Below are 16,728 nucleotides of genomic sequence, written 5' to 3'. Positions count from 1 at the left end.
TGATCTGCGTTGGTTATAAATTCAAGTCCCAGGACCTTAGTTTCTACACCCAATGTCTCCCAAGGCATGAACTATAGAGCAATTTATGAATAAAGACTTATTCTCTGAATAAATGGCTAAATGACAGCATTAAATGAATTTTCTAGGAAACGTGACGTTGTGTGGCACGTTTTAATGTTGAGTTTAAGTTGATACTTATTCATGGTTCAGGAAACAATCTGAGTCTTCATATGCTATAATTTCAGCTACCCCACGTAAAAGTCTCTATCACAGGCTATTTTGTGGCATTGATGTAAAAGAAAATATTTACCCATAGGACTTTTGTTTCACCAATAAAAAGAGATCAAGTAATTGCATCCATAATTCCTCTCGAACAGCAGTAGCCAGGTACAAAAAGGAACATTTTCTCTTTGACCTTGTGCCTCCCAGTCCCCAGTACACCACCCCTTACTGTTCTGGCTGCCAACCCCATTGCATGTGTGAGGACATCAGGTGCTGCTCAGCACTTTCTACAGTGACATTCTGTTTGGTCCATGCCAAAACATAAATCATTATCACCGTGAAGCACTTACTAAATGTCTCCTTCTGCATAATGCCAGAGAGTGGGTTTTATAGCTAGAGTCCTGACCTACTGCGACTTTACATGCCTTCTTGAGCAGCTGAAAACAGAATCAGAAAGTGGGTTGTTACCTACAAAGGGACATTTTTAGCAAGGACAAGAGTAAAACTTGTCACATTATCTACATGGAACATTTTTGGGAGCTATAAAGCAAATTATCCAATCAAGAGTGTGAATTTGAAAGTAGGATTTGGAAGCATTGGAGCCATCCCATCAGTTCTCTACTAAGCAACTTGATCCAGTGGAGAAAGACTGTGAGGGGCTCCGGTCCAAGAATTAAGGGTGCTATTTCCAGTGCTTCCAAAACTCAGAAAGGCTGGCTTCACTGTGCCTGGGCACAGCCACCCTCAGGGCAATGTGAGGCCACACTGGGTGTCCCTAGGTGGCCTTATGTGTGAGGAAAATCATGTCCCTTGCAAGCTCATGCATTTTTATTCTGTCCCACTCTTCAATATACCAGGCTTCCAGATAGTACCACATGATGGAGATACTAGGGAGAAGAGGAAAGCAGCTTATGCAGGGTCATGCTGAATCCTCCTGATACTTGACTAGCCTCTCCACAGTCATTCGTTTGATTCAACATGTATGGAACACCTGCTGTGTTCCAGTCACTGTTCTAAATGCCAGGTGTTCAGTGAAACATAGAACAGTCTCTCTTTCTACGGGACTTATTTTCTGGTGGAGAAGGTGTGCACATGTGGGCCAAAGGGTGGGAGTCTTTGCCCAAAGACTGCTCTTTGAGCTCACCTAGATCATGAGAGTGGAGCCCTCATGAAAGGCATTAGTTTTAGTGTCCTTATAAAAGAGGCCAGAGGACTCGCTTGTACCCTTCTGCCATGCAAGGACATAAAGAGAATACAGCCGTCTATGAACCAGCAAGCAGGCCTCACCAGATGCAAAATCTGCCTTGATCTTGAATGTCTCAGTTTCTCTGAAACTGAGAAACAAATATTTTTGTTTATAAGCTGCCTAGTCTATGCTATTTTGTTACAGCAGCCTAAATGGACTAGGACAGAAGTTACCTTAAACTGTCTACATCTCACCTTCCTTATTTATAAAGTGGGAATAATATTAATAGCCACCTCTTGAGCATCTGTGAAGAATAAATGAGGTCATGCATGTCAGTATGTATCATACATGATCTCCTCTGTTTCTCAGTACTGACTTACAGATGTCCTGGCTTAGGATGCGTCCAAGCCTACTCACCGCTCTTGTCCTCTCAGCTCTATTCCTGCTTCTTCAGGGTGGAGGCACTTTTCTGTACATCATCAGTCTACAGTTTTGTACATTTCCTACAGTGATCTTTCCAATGGCCCTACACACAGTAGGGGATAGGATGCTTGCTGACTGCTGCTGAGAAAATGAAGCGGATGTCATTTGTACGGCCTTGCTATTGCTGAGAAAAGCAGCACACAGTGTGTTAAGGGGCCTCACCGTCCATCTGCCTTACTTATGCCCACAGTCCCTGATTCTCCCCACTAGCCACAGTCCAGATCTCAGGCACTTCCGGTTCCTCCCTTTCATTTGTTCAAAATACCCAGTTAAACTGCAGCGGTCAAGGCTTGGGGAATTCTCCCTTTGTCGTATGTCTTCAACTCATTCTGCGGCTTTAATCACTGCTGCCTCCCCTGTCACAGATCTCACCACGGTATAAGCCCTTTGATGGCGGAGTGTTTGTCTCTGCTTCCCATTATGGATGCTGACTGGTTTCCACCCACTGATTTAGAGCAAACAGGAGCCTTGATCATCACATAATAAATATACACTAGCAGATAGTTTCCTCTGCCTATAAACCCCAAGGAAGGGGAAGAAGGCAAGTGAGGATAGCAGAGCTTTGCTATCTGCCTTGTCCTGAAATCTCTCCCTCTTCTTAGTCATATGCTGGAAAAGCAGCCTCAACTTCCAGCTTATTTACTAAAGGGAGCGTACGATGTCTGCCATACGCTGCCCTGTTCAGGCATCGCCTCCCCACGTGTGAATCATATTGCTGTGTGGAACAAAAACAAGTTGTAAAACGAAAACTTCCATAGTGATGTTGAATTGCTCAGAGCTCAAGAAGACTCCCTTTGCCTTCTCCCTCTCGAGCAATTCTGAAACACTCGTCAGCTCGGGTTGAGAATAAACCACTTTGACAAAGTTCTTCTTCTATGATGAATCTTTTTTCTCTTTTGTCCATATCAGTATTTTTTTGGTTTTGTTTTGTTTATTGACATATAGTTGATGTACAATCTTATACTGGCGTCAAGTACACAAGACGGTGGCTCACCAGCTCCCGCATTATTAAATCCTCACCCCACCGAGTGCGGTTACCATCTGCCAAGATTGAAAGATGTTACAGAACCCCTGGTTATATTCTCTGTGCCATGTCAGCTTTTATTTATCAATCCATTTCCTTTGATTTTGTAGGCACCACCTTGGCCCCACGCTTGGCTGCAAATAAGAAATATGGATGTATCCTCATGGCTGAAACATGTAAAAAGTGGACAGTAAAATGTGAAACAATGGCATTCAACATACTGGATGTCAGGCGGTGAAGGACAGTGATAACTGAGGGGGAAAACAAATGAGGTGAGCCCGTAGTCACCCTCACTGGCTGCCCGATGACAGTCTCAGGAAGTGCCACAGGCAGGGCCCTGCAGCCTCCCTGACTGAAGACCTGATGCTGGGAGTGCAGGGATGCCAAGAGAGCCGCAGCTCACAGAGCAGAAGACAGGACGGGAGAGAGCTCCCTGGGCAGAGAACCCCAGGGAGCTGCGGACGGGGTGCCCAGAGTACTTAGCCAAACACCAATTATCATAAACTGGAGAGACTACTTCCTCATCTATCTCTTTACGTGCAATAAATATCTGCAAAGGGTGGTCGTGGAGGACATCAGAGGAATGCTTAGGGCGGGCTTGGCGGGTCAGGGACGTCTTCCTGGTGTGGTTGAATCTAACCCGAGAATTAGTGAAGTCAGCCAGACAACTACTGGAGATATTAGAAGGACACTGCAGGCCAAGGAATTACATGTATATGTGATCAGAGACAAGGGAGATCATGAAATACGAGGGAAGTCGAAGAGGTTCAGTACGGCTGGGTTAGAGAATGAGCATCGGGCAGAATGGGTATGTAAAAGGGTCTCAGAGCATGAAAGGTCCTGTGCCCATCAGTAAGAGTGATGGAATGCCACTGAGAGGGTTCTTTTAGGGATGTAATATGTATGACACGTCATAGGAAAAAAATCACAGTGACTAGGACTGAAGGCAGAACTAGATGCAGGAAGCTCTGCTGGGGTTGGAGGGAACAGGAATCAGATTACAGGATGGAGGCTTGAACTGTAATAGTGAAAGTGGGATTTGAGATATGAATAATTTGAGAAGAGTTCCTTGGTTACTTGAGAGAAACAATGCAAGGAATTCAACACATGAGTAGCTTTACGGAAAGGATGGTAAATTCAATCCTGCGTACCGTGCCTGTGTGACTCCAAGAAGATGTGTGCAATACAGAGAAGGGGCCTCAACTCTATCTGTAAAATCTTCTTCCCCAAAATAGGAGCCTAATGCGAATAAAACTAAATGTTATTGCTTGGTAGACTGGGCCAGTAATGCATGTTTACTTCTATCCTTTATTTGCCTGTACATCTGAAACATTTGAAAATTAAAAAAAAAAAAATACAATACAGAGTACGGTTAACTCAGAGTCCCTGTGCTGTGCTTTAACTAAAAGCTGGATATGTTGCACACTGACATTTTAAGACACTGCCTGAACTCATAAAAAAAGCAAGGGGAAATTTTCAAGCCCCACTCTAAAACTTGTTTCCTGGGATCTAAAATCTAACCCTGGGGTCTAATACAAAATGAATGTAAGACTTCCTCTTTATTATTTAGGGACCTTCAAAAAGGATTAAAGTGGTTGACAGATGCAAACCCGAATAGTTTCTTGAACAAACTAACCTCAGTTTTGGCCCCCAGGATTCCAGTAGGTACAGTTCAATAAAATAGGGGCTAGTAATTATAAAAAACCAAAAGGAAACGAACTACTATGAATGACAGTTAAAACAATAACAGATTTAGATTCCCAAGTCTTCATATACGGGAATTATCAAATAAAAAATATTTATGCATAAAATGTGAAATGAAATTAAATACTAAATTTTGAAAAATGAGGAAAGAACAAAGGCTATCAAAAGCAACCTTGTAGATTCAAATAAGAACACTTCTATAGAAATAAAAATACTTTCACTGAAATTTAAAGCTCAATGAATGAAATAAATAGCATATTAGACGTAGCAAAAGAGAGAGATGGTAAACCCTGAAACAGAGCTGAGGAGATTATTCTAAATGTGGAAGAGAAATAGAATGAGGAAAAAAATATGAATGCACAGAATAAATGAACACAACATGACAAGCAGAACAAATAACAAGAAATGCACCCCAATTGTATGGTAGGGAGACTACTATAGGACATTGGAGATAAAAAGAAATACTGATCTCTTTCTCCCCAAAATGACAGGTAGCCTCATAGAAGACATATTAAGAGCAGTAATAGAAGTCAAATGATCCATTTTGATGACAAAGAAGTTACTGTACATTAGAATTACTTACTGAGCAAAATTATCTTATAAAAGTAATAGGTAACAAATACTTAGAAAGTATCAATTCGGTAAATGTGTACAGAATGTAGCTAATAAAAAAGGAATGGCCCCAGAAGTAATGATGAGCAAAGGACTAGTAAATATGTATGAGAATATAAAGAGGCAATACTTTTATAAAATGATAGACTAATAAAATCAAATCTATGGGTGGAATTTTAAAAAATGACTGAACTAAAGAACTTGCATAACCCAGATGTCAAGAGGAAGTGCCCAGAGCTAAGTGTAACAAAGCTTTCGCATTGTTGGGCATAGGAAACATTGCTATTTACCATTGACTTTTAAAAATTAAGAATGCTCAGTAAAATTTCAAGTAATTGAAACAAATGCACAGGTAGGGAAAACTTAACTAATTTAGAAAATTTAGCAGGGAAAAAGGACAAATCTTATTGAAATGGCAAGTGATTGGAGTAGATGGGCATTCAGATGTTATTGTATTTTGTAGATCAACACAAATTGACTATGGTACTAGTAAAACAATTTCATATGAAACAAAGGGAAGAAAAGAGTTATTCAGTAAATAATACCAGAGGCATTCCCACAAAGGAATAGGCAAGTGTGCCCACTCTATCTACTTTAATTTAACATTACTTTGGAGTTATTACTCAGCATAAGAAAACAAGACAAAAAATCAGGGGCATAAGAACAACAAAAGAGGAAGTAAACGTGCCTCTATTTACAGATGGAAAACCTTTAGAGAATCAATGATTAAATTAATTCAACAGTAAAATAATTCAATGAAGCAGCAGGATATAAAATTAACATGCAAAGATCAATGGTCTTCACACATACAAATAATAACCAAGAGACAAGGAAAACTCCCATTTACAATAGCAATGAAAAGATTCAAAATAGAATAAACGTAGTAGGAAATACTTAAAATATATTTTTTAAAATGGTAATACTCTCTTGAAAGACACCAAGAATAAAGCCACTCCTTGTTAATAAAGTTGGCATCATTAGGATATTAATTCTAAGTTAGTTTATAAATTTAACATGATCCCATAATACCCATGAGATTTTGTCATAAAGTAGATAAGTTGCTATCATAATGCATATGGAAAAATAAATATGCAAAAATATCTATGAAAACACTGCAAAGGAAGAGAGGAGACTGTTCCCACCAGATATTAATAGACAGACAGACAGACCAATGGAATATAATCAAAGTTCAGAAATGGACCCAAACATATACTGAAATCTGATACATTATAAAGGTGTTAATTTAATCACTGGAGCAAAGAAAGTCTTTTTAGTAAAAGACAGAAAAGAGAAAATTAGATACATGCCATGGCATACACTGACATAATATCCAAATGGATCAGAGATGTAATTGTAAAAAGTGAAACTATGTAAAGACTAGAATAAAACATGGATGAATTCCTCCTTAATCTGTATTCAATAAAAGAAAACATTGGTAAGTTGATAAATTTGTCTATAAATAAATGAAAGAACATTGGATAGTACAACAAATTAAGCAAAGTGAAAAAGGAAATGATCAACTGGGAAAAATATTTGCAACATACGTCATGGAGAAAGAGCTGATATTTTTAATATACAAATGATTTTTTAATTGAAGAAGAAAAGATTAGAAATCCTACAGAAAAATGGGGGAAGACCCAAAGTAACACTTCACAAAACAAAATATAAAATGGCCCTTGAACTATGAAGCACGCCCTCTCACACTTTGTGAATGGCAGTACACAGTAGACTCCTTGTGGAAGGGAACTTGGCAATATCTAAAAAAATTATGTGTGCATTTATTCTTTGACCCAGGAATCTCATTATGGGAATTTAACCCAAATGTAACTTAGAACAATCTCATAATACATTTGCACAATGTTATTCATTGCAGCATGATTCACAATGGCAAAACTGGGGAATGTAAATATTTAAGATGGGAGATAGGTTGAATATACACATGGTGGAGTACTATGCAGACGTCAAAAATACTGAGGCAACCTCTTTACGCTGATATGGTAATGAAGACCACAAAAATGAAAAATATCACCTATAATAAGCTATGTTTTGGTGAAAATTAGAGGAAATGAGGAAAAATAAATGTATCTGCTTATTTTCATAAAATGTTTGACATGGAAAAAGAAAAGAACACTAAAGCAGGTGTGGTATGGCATGACAAGGATATAGGATAGACCAACACTTCCCTGAGGCACTTTTTGGTTAGTGTTGACTTTCAGAAGCGTGCTAATGATGTACAGGTTTTAAAAAACACAAAATCAACAAAGATAAGAAGGGAGGAATAAAACTAAAGCTGAAAGCAAATTGAGAAAAAAATGAACCACTGCGTTTCAAAGGAGTCCCGTACCTCGCTAAAGGATAAATCTACAAAAGAAACTAATCTAAGTACCTTATTAACACAGTATTTGACCATGGACTGGATGTTGAAAAAACTCAATAATTCTGAACTATTTTTAGTAGATTTTTTTTTATAGTGGTAGGGAAAAGACATTCATAAATGATTTAAAGTGTATTTTAGGACTAAGTAAATGCATCAAATTAATTGGGATCCAGATTCTCACTGTGGAAGAAATAAGGAATGGTAGAAGGAAGAAAGAACCCTGTAAGGATAGGTTAGAATGGGTGGTATCACTATAAACTTGTAATTTCTAAAATACACGTATGTGTATATAATGCATATATATGTGTGTGTGTGTATAGAGATATATTAGATATGCATATAGTACATGTGCATAAATCTTCATACATGCATATATTTCCTAGTGTTGTCCACTGGAAGGTCATTGAAATAAAGACACCATAGTAACAATCAACATTCCTAATGCCCAGACCTTGGTCTTTAATACCACAAAAGGGAACCAGAACTCCTTAGAGAAATGGATGATTCCATGGCTGGGCCAGGCTAGATATAAGATGAGCTTGGAACATCTTGTGGTGGCAAAAGAAAAGATGTGCTCAAAAACTCACATTAGCATGTCTCCAAGATCTAGAAACCCATAATATGGCTCCCACTGGCCTAATCTGGGAAAAATTGAGCAACAACAAAAAAAAATCAGGACAGCAATTATAAAAAGGAATCCCTGACTTCATACTGCTAATTAGAAAATAAACAATGAGAGATGAGAGAAAGAGAGAGAGAGAGTCAATAAATAAATAAATAGGGAGAAAAAAGAGCTCTTGCCCTCAGTACATTGCTGAACGCCCAGTGGTCAAAATGGAGATGGCTGGACTTGGAAATACACTATGAGACTGGTTCAGGCAAGAATTATCAATGGATCCCAAGCCCAGAGGAATTATTGGCAAAGAGCAGAATAGTTGCATGGTCTTAAAGCTTCTCTTCACAGGCTACTTATTAACTGCAAGGGGGAAAAATAGCTACTATGCAGTGGAGAAATCAGGCAACAGCCTGACTGTGGAATGAACATTATAAACATCATCAGTGAGAACCAGATAGACACCATGTCACTACAGATGTGATACTGGATAAAGACAGAGTCACTGATGTCATATTCCAGCCAGCAATAGATCATCTGAATCTATGCATGAGGAAACACCAGATGAAGCCCATATGAGAAACACTCTAGTAAAAAGATTAAAGACTACTGCACCCTTCCAAAATATCAAAAGCATAAGAAAGGCTGTAGGCATGGTCCACATATAAGGGGACTAAACAAACGTGACAACTATGAACAAAATCTGTTCCTAAACTGGCCCCTGTACTGGAGGGGAAAAAAGGCTATTAAAAGACATTATCGTATTAATTGGCAAGATTGAAATACACATAGCAGATAGATAAAAGTATCATTAATATTAAATTTGCTGACGTTGATAACTGTCCTGTGACCACATAGGAGAATTTCCCTCTTCTTGAAAAATACTTATTTAAGTGCTTATGAGGAAAGGACCAATCAATATATTGGCAATTTAATTTCAAATGGTTCAGAAAACATATATATGTGTATGTCTGTATATGCGTGTGTGTGTCTATATCCTTATGTATATGGAGAGAGAGAGAGAGAGGAAGGACAAAGGGAGAGGAGGAGAGGAATAGAAGGAGCACAGGTGGGAGAAAATATCAACAGGAGAATCTGGGTAAAGCGGAAAGGGATTTTTTTTTTTACTACTTGTTCAATTCTAAGTTTGAAATTATCTCCAGATAAAAAGTATTTAAAACATCTTGATCCTCCAAGTAAATGTCGGAATGAACCGAATAAAATAAAACTTAACTAGGGAAAAACAAACGAACAAAAACCAGCCCAGCGTGAACCCCGGATGGGGACATGCGTCTTTGTGCAACACTGGTGATAAAGTTGGAGGCGTCTCAGCGGACTGTGGGTGAGGCATGGCTCTGCAGAGAGGCTCAGGGAACCAAGGGCAGAGAGCAGAGGGCACAGGCCTGCCTGCACACTGATGCTGCAGAAGCCCATGTAACGGCTCTGCGATCTTTTACCGGGGCGTTCCTCCAAGCGGTCCCCTTTCTGACAAGTCCTGGGGTGTTCAGAGAGGTGTCGGAGCTGTCTTTGAGGGCCCCCAGGATGTCTCCATAGAGGGGTAGTTCAGCCTTGACAAATTTTTCTGGAACTGGCAAAGCTGCTTCAGGCCCTGAATACCTTTTTGTCTGGATCTTTTTCTTCCCCCAGTCAGCCCCTTCTAGGGGGAAGATACGGGAAGGAAAACAAAAGGTAAGAGATCCTCTAATGCTGTGGTGGCGTGGGTGCTGCCTACGCACACTCCGGGTGTCTCCATCCATGCCTGCAGGACCCCCTCTGCACAGCAGAATAACCCTTCCTTTCTGCACCAGAGATTGTCTGCTCTCAGAATTGGTGGCAATAAGGATAATGATGAAGAGGACAGGCTGCCAGCCCATCTGTCTGAGTTTTCACCAGGCTCCACCACTGACTGGCTGGAAGACCAAAGGAGCGTTACTTGACTGTGCCTGAGGTTCCTTACCAGAACGGATATAAACACTGCACTGCGAGGACTGAATGACTTAATGCTATAAAGTACAAATCCCAAGCCATAGTAAGCGTCCTCCACACTTAAGTTATTTTAAATCTCCTTAACAAAGCCCTTTAAATGGTGAAATTTTAGGTTTCTCTCCCCAAGCTGTATTGTGAAATATACCTGTTTATTATTCTTTTTTAATCCGATCCTTTCTGTTTCCCTCTTACGCCCTTAAGCTGACTGGCCACATTCCTGGGGAACAGTCCCTGACCCGTGAATATGCACACATCCACACATGCACACGTGGGACACGGACTAGACCCTGCAAAAAATAAACCTCCTGATGCACAAAGTGAGGTCTTTTCCTCATTAATCAGCAGTGTGCGCTCTCTAGCCAGGGAACGCAGGCTAAAGGCAGAAGGAGCAATGGCTGAAGAGGCCTAGAAGGCCTTACTGACCCCAGACACCTAATATCCTAGGATGTTAAATGCTTTATGGAGGGTACTGATATTTAATTGAGTTACGGTGGGAGCATATTAGAAGTTCATGGTCTCTGCCACTTCAAACTGCTTGGATTCCAATCACAGCTCTGCCCTCCTTTCTGCAGATTCCTTAAGCTCTGGGCCTTAGTTTCGTTAACCATTAAAGACAGGACCCATATCATAGACTCAGTAGAGTCATCCATAGGAAGTGCTTACAACAAGCTGTCCTTTGTACCATGTAAGCATCATCTATCAGTATTATTTCATCTGCATATACTCAACAAACAATAATTAAGCAATTGCATTATGCTAAGCAATGGGAATATCGTAATGAATAAAACAAATAGTGTATAGGCTAATTAGGAGAAAGCAACAATCAACAGATTTAAAAAGTAACAAATTGTTGTGAAGGGAAAAGAGGCTGCAGTAAGGGGGGGTACTGGATGAGTCAGGACAAAGGGCCAGGGGTTAGGCCCTCCAGCAAGGCTGCTTTATGGAGGAGGCATTTGACATGAGGTCTGAATGAGGGAAAGAAGCCAGTTACTGAAGAAGAGGAAGAACCCACTACATATGGGGATGAATAGACTGTGCAAAGGTCCCAGGATGAACAACAGCTCTCCAGGACGGCCTGGTTTAGTGGGTGAGCGTGTGAGTGGCCTGCAATAAAGGTGGAGGGCAGATCATGCAGGACCAATCAGGGCATGTAGGAGTTCACATGTGATTTTATGAGCCCTGTGAGGTTATAAAAGGCTTTTAGGCAAGACGGTAACATGATCCAATTTACTTTTTCAGATGTTCTTGCTGAATGCCATGTAAACATGGATCGGCTCAAGGGCAAGACAGAATACAGGCAGCCTGAACCCTCTCATGGGGGTTTGACTGATGCATCCTATGAACTGCCCAGACCACCCAGACAGGGGTCTATGTGGTCACACATGCAAAATGCATCCCTCCGTATTTCAGGGAACCATTCCAAAGCCTTGTGTATTCTTTGAGCTCGGATCATTGATGTTCCATTGGGAATGAGAAGAGGAGCATGTTTTGGCTTTTGGATAATGTCTTGCTTCTTATAACATGTGGCTTTGATCTATTTGAATGGGAACCTCAGTGTGCTTAGCTGACATCATTATTACCATCTCTTTGGCACTCAAAGGATAAATTACATCCCCTCACATTTTTTACTTTAATTCTACAATAAGCTTGTCTTCATATTTTGCTATTAATAAGATTTACTCTTCTGTTCTGTAAGTGGACATTGGAAAAAATGATCCCAAGGTTTAAAATTCTCCCCGTATTGACATTACCTATATGCTCAAATATTTGTCTGAATTGCTGTGCCTGTTTATTTGCTCGCTTTTGAATAAACATTTTGAATCCCTGGATCTACATGGTTCTATGAATCAGTTTGACTGTTTCTTTTTCCAATTTTTATTCAGGCCTATGGGATGTTCCATAGACATATTGAATGCCTGTTGGTCCCTGTTCTGTCTCTCAGTGGCTGTATGAATTTGGACCTCTGAGACTGTTAGCTTTTCCAACTGTGACCATCTCAGTTCTAATGTTCTGTGGCTTCAGATGGTACAGATTATACCGGGCGACAAAGCATGGTTCCATTTAGGTATGACTTTGTAAAATTGCGTCACTGGGTTTTCTGTGAACCAGATGCCAAGACAGAGTTAGGAGTGCAGAGGTTATTACTGAGGAATAAGATTTGTGAAAGGAAAGAGAAGGAAACAGGAATGGGCTGGCGTATCATCACACTGGACACAGTCCTAACAGAGCCTCTGCCAGCCCAGTTCTGGGCTCTAGACCAGTGACTGCACAAAGAGTCCTGCCTTGGGCAGAAATGGCCAGAACCCTCTTAGCACCCCCTTGCTCGGCCATTGGCTTTAGAGTCCCACCAGGAAGAGCGGGGCCTCAGCTGGAAAGCTGCAGTGGTCCTGAAGGAGCGATCATCTGGACATGGACAGCTAACCAGAGTCCTTGCTGCTGGGCAGCAATGCCATCTTTGAAGGAGAAACAGTAACATATCTCTTTGTCTTCCACGTGCAAAGACCACCCCTATGCATGTCAAGGGAACTTGTTCTGTGTGATCTACTTTTCTATACACATGAGGGAATAGCTTCTCCTTTCTTCCTAAAGGTAAACAGAAAAGGGAGGTTGGTGCAGCAAACGAGAGCCCCTGTGGGTGCCCTGGTCCGAGGGCCACAACTGGTGCTCACCACTTTCTTCCTCCAACGGTGTCTTGATTCTCTGCTACCCTCTCTGCTTGTGCCAGTGGCTGCCCTGGTGGTGCAGCCCAGACCTTCACCTGAGGTCTGAGCTCCAACTCAGCCAGGGAGGTGCACCGATTCATTCCCATCCCGAGCCGGGTAAGAGAGAACCAAGCAGCAGCCAAGTGGGCCCCCTGAGCCCCACAGGGATCTCACTGCCTCGGTGTAAGAGCGGCCCCACTGCCCCTGATGATCGGGATCGGTCACCACTGAGAAGATGCTGCAGCTTCCTTGACCCATCAGCTCCTGGGCACAGGTGCCCAAGGTTCAGGCAGTAGCTGTAGCTTATTGCTCAATGAGACCCTTGCTGAATACACTGACAAGAGAGGCCCCCCTCTGGGGAAGAGGACCTGTAGGGAAACAGGAGCCATATCATAGGAACAGGAAGCACAGGCTTGCAGCCAATTCAAGAAGCCACGGTAATGGATCAACTCCTCGTATATATCTCGGTTCTCAAACACATGCATTCATTCTATTGTGAATCCAGTGTCATACAAACATCTCTGATTCGGGGCATATATTGCATTCTGAAGAATGATGTCCAGTTTTCAGAGAGTTTGGGAGAGAGCCTTCGGGCTGGTGCTTTCGCTGTGCCTTAGTGCACTACCTTTCAGTGCCCTATGGCAGCTCTAGGCTGGCAGCTTCTGGATGTGTGCTATGTCACGCCTCTAGTGGATCCCATAGGGTTGAGCCCCCTCCCACACTTCTTTCACTGTAAAATGGGTTCTCTGATCAGATCCTATGTTGTGTGGCATTCTGTCCCTCTGATGAAGCATTCTGTGAACCCGGGAGAGTGGTGTTAACTGAGGCCCCGCAAGCAGGAAATGTAAAGCCTGTACCTAGAACAGGTATCCACCCCTGAGGGATCCAATGTAATACACTGCTCAGTTGATCTCCTCCAAGAATAGTGACATAGTGGGGCCTCCAACTTGTCTTCATTGCTAGTAGGTTAGACATTCATAGGCGGCAATAATTAACTGACCTCGTGAGTGGGAGAGAGCGCTATTAATCCCATACAAAGCTTTCATCTGCTTTCAGGAGCCGCTTTGTTCATCTGTCCTTTAAGCCGGCATTGGAGTGGTTGCTGACAAAGACTGGCGAACATCAGCTGGCCAAGTCGTTTTTGCCAATTTGGTTGTCAGAGGCATCATTCATGACCGATGCTTTCTGATGGGAACATAGGATTTTTAAACATATTCTTCAGACTTTGTGCCCACTCTAATATATCAAACCACACACATCTACTCCAGAGATGTTTGTCTCCAATCTTCTCATCTTTTTCTTTCCAGCATCTGGATAAGCTGATCAGGCCATTTGCCACTGTCTGTGGAGTATTTTTTTCCTCTCACTACTAACTTTCAAGGTCTCTCCTGAGGGAGGCGATGAAGTGGCCGCCACTAATTTTTGGTTTGGACTCACACACTAAGCCAGAAAAAGCCCTGGCTTTTCCTCCGTCCACGTCTTACCATACGGCCATTGCAGTACACACAGCCGCCCCGTACAGCCCTAAGCGTGAGATGCCGAGGGAGCGAAGGTGCCGTCGTGATGGGTGCCTTGGGTACTTGGCCTATCTGTGCGTGCGGCTGAAGCTGCCCTCCGGGCTCGCTCATGTGCAGTCCTTGACGGACCATCCCCGTTTTATGATGGGGTTCCTGCCCTCATCTCCCCAACTTTATGACTTAGTGAGTCCAATAGGACTCACCGATTCCAGATATACAGTCACAGGTAAAGTGTTTCATCTCTACCAGAGCCCGATAGCATAAAAATAACTATTTTCAAATGATGTGTGTGCTCTGCTGGGGATGACATTGCCTGGCTCCAAATCTTCAGGAGGCTTGCATGGCCGTTCTCCTGCTCCAGCTTGATGCAAAGCCCACATCGCATGCTTTTCTAATGTGGGTATTTCACCCTCCTCTCCACACCCACTCAGAACACAAAGCAATGAGAGATTAAACTCAAAAGGGAAAACCAAAGAATATCACCATGTTCAAAAAATACACAAACACTTCACTAGCAAGTATTAAAATTAGCACACCCCCTTTGGAAAATTGTTGGTCACTGTCTGCTACGGATGAAGATGTGCATGCCCTATAATTTAGCAATTCTACTCCCAACTATATAACCCAATAAATATATGCCGGAAGACCTGCACAAGGATGATACAACAGCATTGCTCGTTATAATTCCAAGATGAGAACAATCCAAATGCCCGCAAACAGAAGAATGGATGAATTAATAACATATAAAGCAACAGTAAAAATGAGTAAGTCACTGATTTATACAACAATATGGGTGAATTTCCATATAAGGCAAACTCAAAGAGTACATGCAGTCGTATGATTCTATTCATAAAACACAAAAATGGGAGAAACAAACTTACAATGTTAGATGTCAGAATAATTGTTGGCTTTGGGAGAAAGATGAAGGTAGGGACTAGGAGGTGTCATAAAGACACCAGCTTCCTGTGGCACAGGTAAGTCTCCCTTGGTGTGGGTTATGCTCACTTTGTGAAATGTCATCTAGCTGTGCACTAACACGCTAAAATTTCATCTAACTGTACACTATTCACACTTTGCTAAAGTTTATCATGAATAAAAATAAAACAAAGCACATGTAACTAAAAGGTTAAGATTTGATAGAGCTAACTGGTAATATCCAGGTGCTTGTTACTATTATTTTTCATTTTCTCAAATGCTTCAAAAATTCAGTACAAAAAGTTTCAAAGAACTTGAAGATAGTGACAAGTCAATTCTAAGCTTTTTCAAACCTGTTGAGAATTTGATTAGTAATTAGAGGTGCATCGATTAGGGAAAAATACTTCCTGCTTAATTGGCCAGGTCAGAAGTGAATGTATGAAAAATATTATCATGTGAATTTTAACCAAAGTTGGCTCACATAGCTTCACAAAAGAATTTTATCAAATATTCAAGGATCAGAGAATTCAAATCTTATCCAAGCTATTCAAGGATTATGTTGAATTCATGAGTTTGAAATTAATATTGTAAATGTGTTAATTCTCCTCAAAACATATGGCAATCTCAAGTAAAATGTCAACTCTAGTATTTGAGTAATTTGTCAAGCTAATTCAAGTTTGGTACGCAAAAATAAAGGACTGAGAATAGCCAAGACATTCTAAAGAAGAAAAAAAAAAAGGTGTGAGCCTTGCTTTACTAGTTACCAAGACATTTTAAGCTATGATTATTAAGATTGTGTATCTCTCTCACAATACACAAATAAAACAATGGATCACCCAGAAGTAGATTATGAATACCTGGATCCTTGTTTTATCACTGACTTTAAAGAAGATAAAAAATCATTATGACAAATATAAAATCATCAGATCTAGATGACAACTGTCACAGAAAAGCATGAAAATTTTAGAATATAATAAGGGAGAATATTTTCATAACTCACAGTAGGGAAAATACTTCTTAAACAAGATCTAAGAGACAACAACGATGTAGAAAAAAATTATAAACTTGACTACTATTAAGAAATTCTGATAATCAAGCGATATTACAAGAGTGAAAGTAAGAGCTACACAGTAGAAGATTTTCTAAAAATATGTCCAAAAAGAGACTTCAACCCATAATACATAAGGAACTATGAATCAATAGGATGAGCAAATTGATAGAAAAATTGGCAGAAGAATTGAATCACTATTTCATGGGGAAGGAAACTTGAATAACAACTTATTACATTAAGAAAGCTTTAATAACATTATAGTCAGAAAAATGCAAATTAAACCCACAAATACAATGATACTAAAGGGCATACCCTCCAGATTGGCAAAAATGTAAC

The 16,728-nt window shown here is 40.8% G+C and overlaps 1 pseudogene; it reads right to left on the bottom strand.

Annotated features, from left to right (window-relative positions):
- Nucleotides 1–14,558, bottom strand: part of LOC130681720 (solute carrier family 35 member E3-like) — a 32,038-nt pseudogene extending 17,480 nt beyond the window's left edge.
- Nucleotides 14,559–16,728: the final 2,170 nt, after the last annotated feature.

The sequence above is a fragment of the Manis pentadactyla genome, chromosome 19, assembly GCF_030020395.1.
Source record: "Manis pentadactyla isolate mManPen7 chromosome 19, mManPen7.hap1, whole genome shotgun sequence".
NCBI classification, from domain to species: domain Eukaryota; kingdom Metazoa; phylum Chordata; class Mammalia; order Pholidota; family Manidae; genus Manis; species Manis pentadactyla.
Note: the sequence above shows the minus strand (reverse complement) of the source record. Positions and strands in the feature narration are given on the sequence as shown.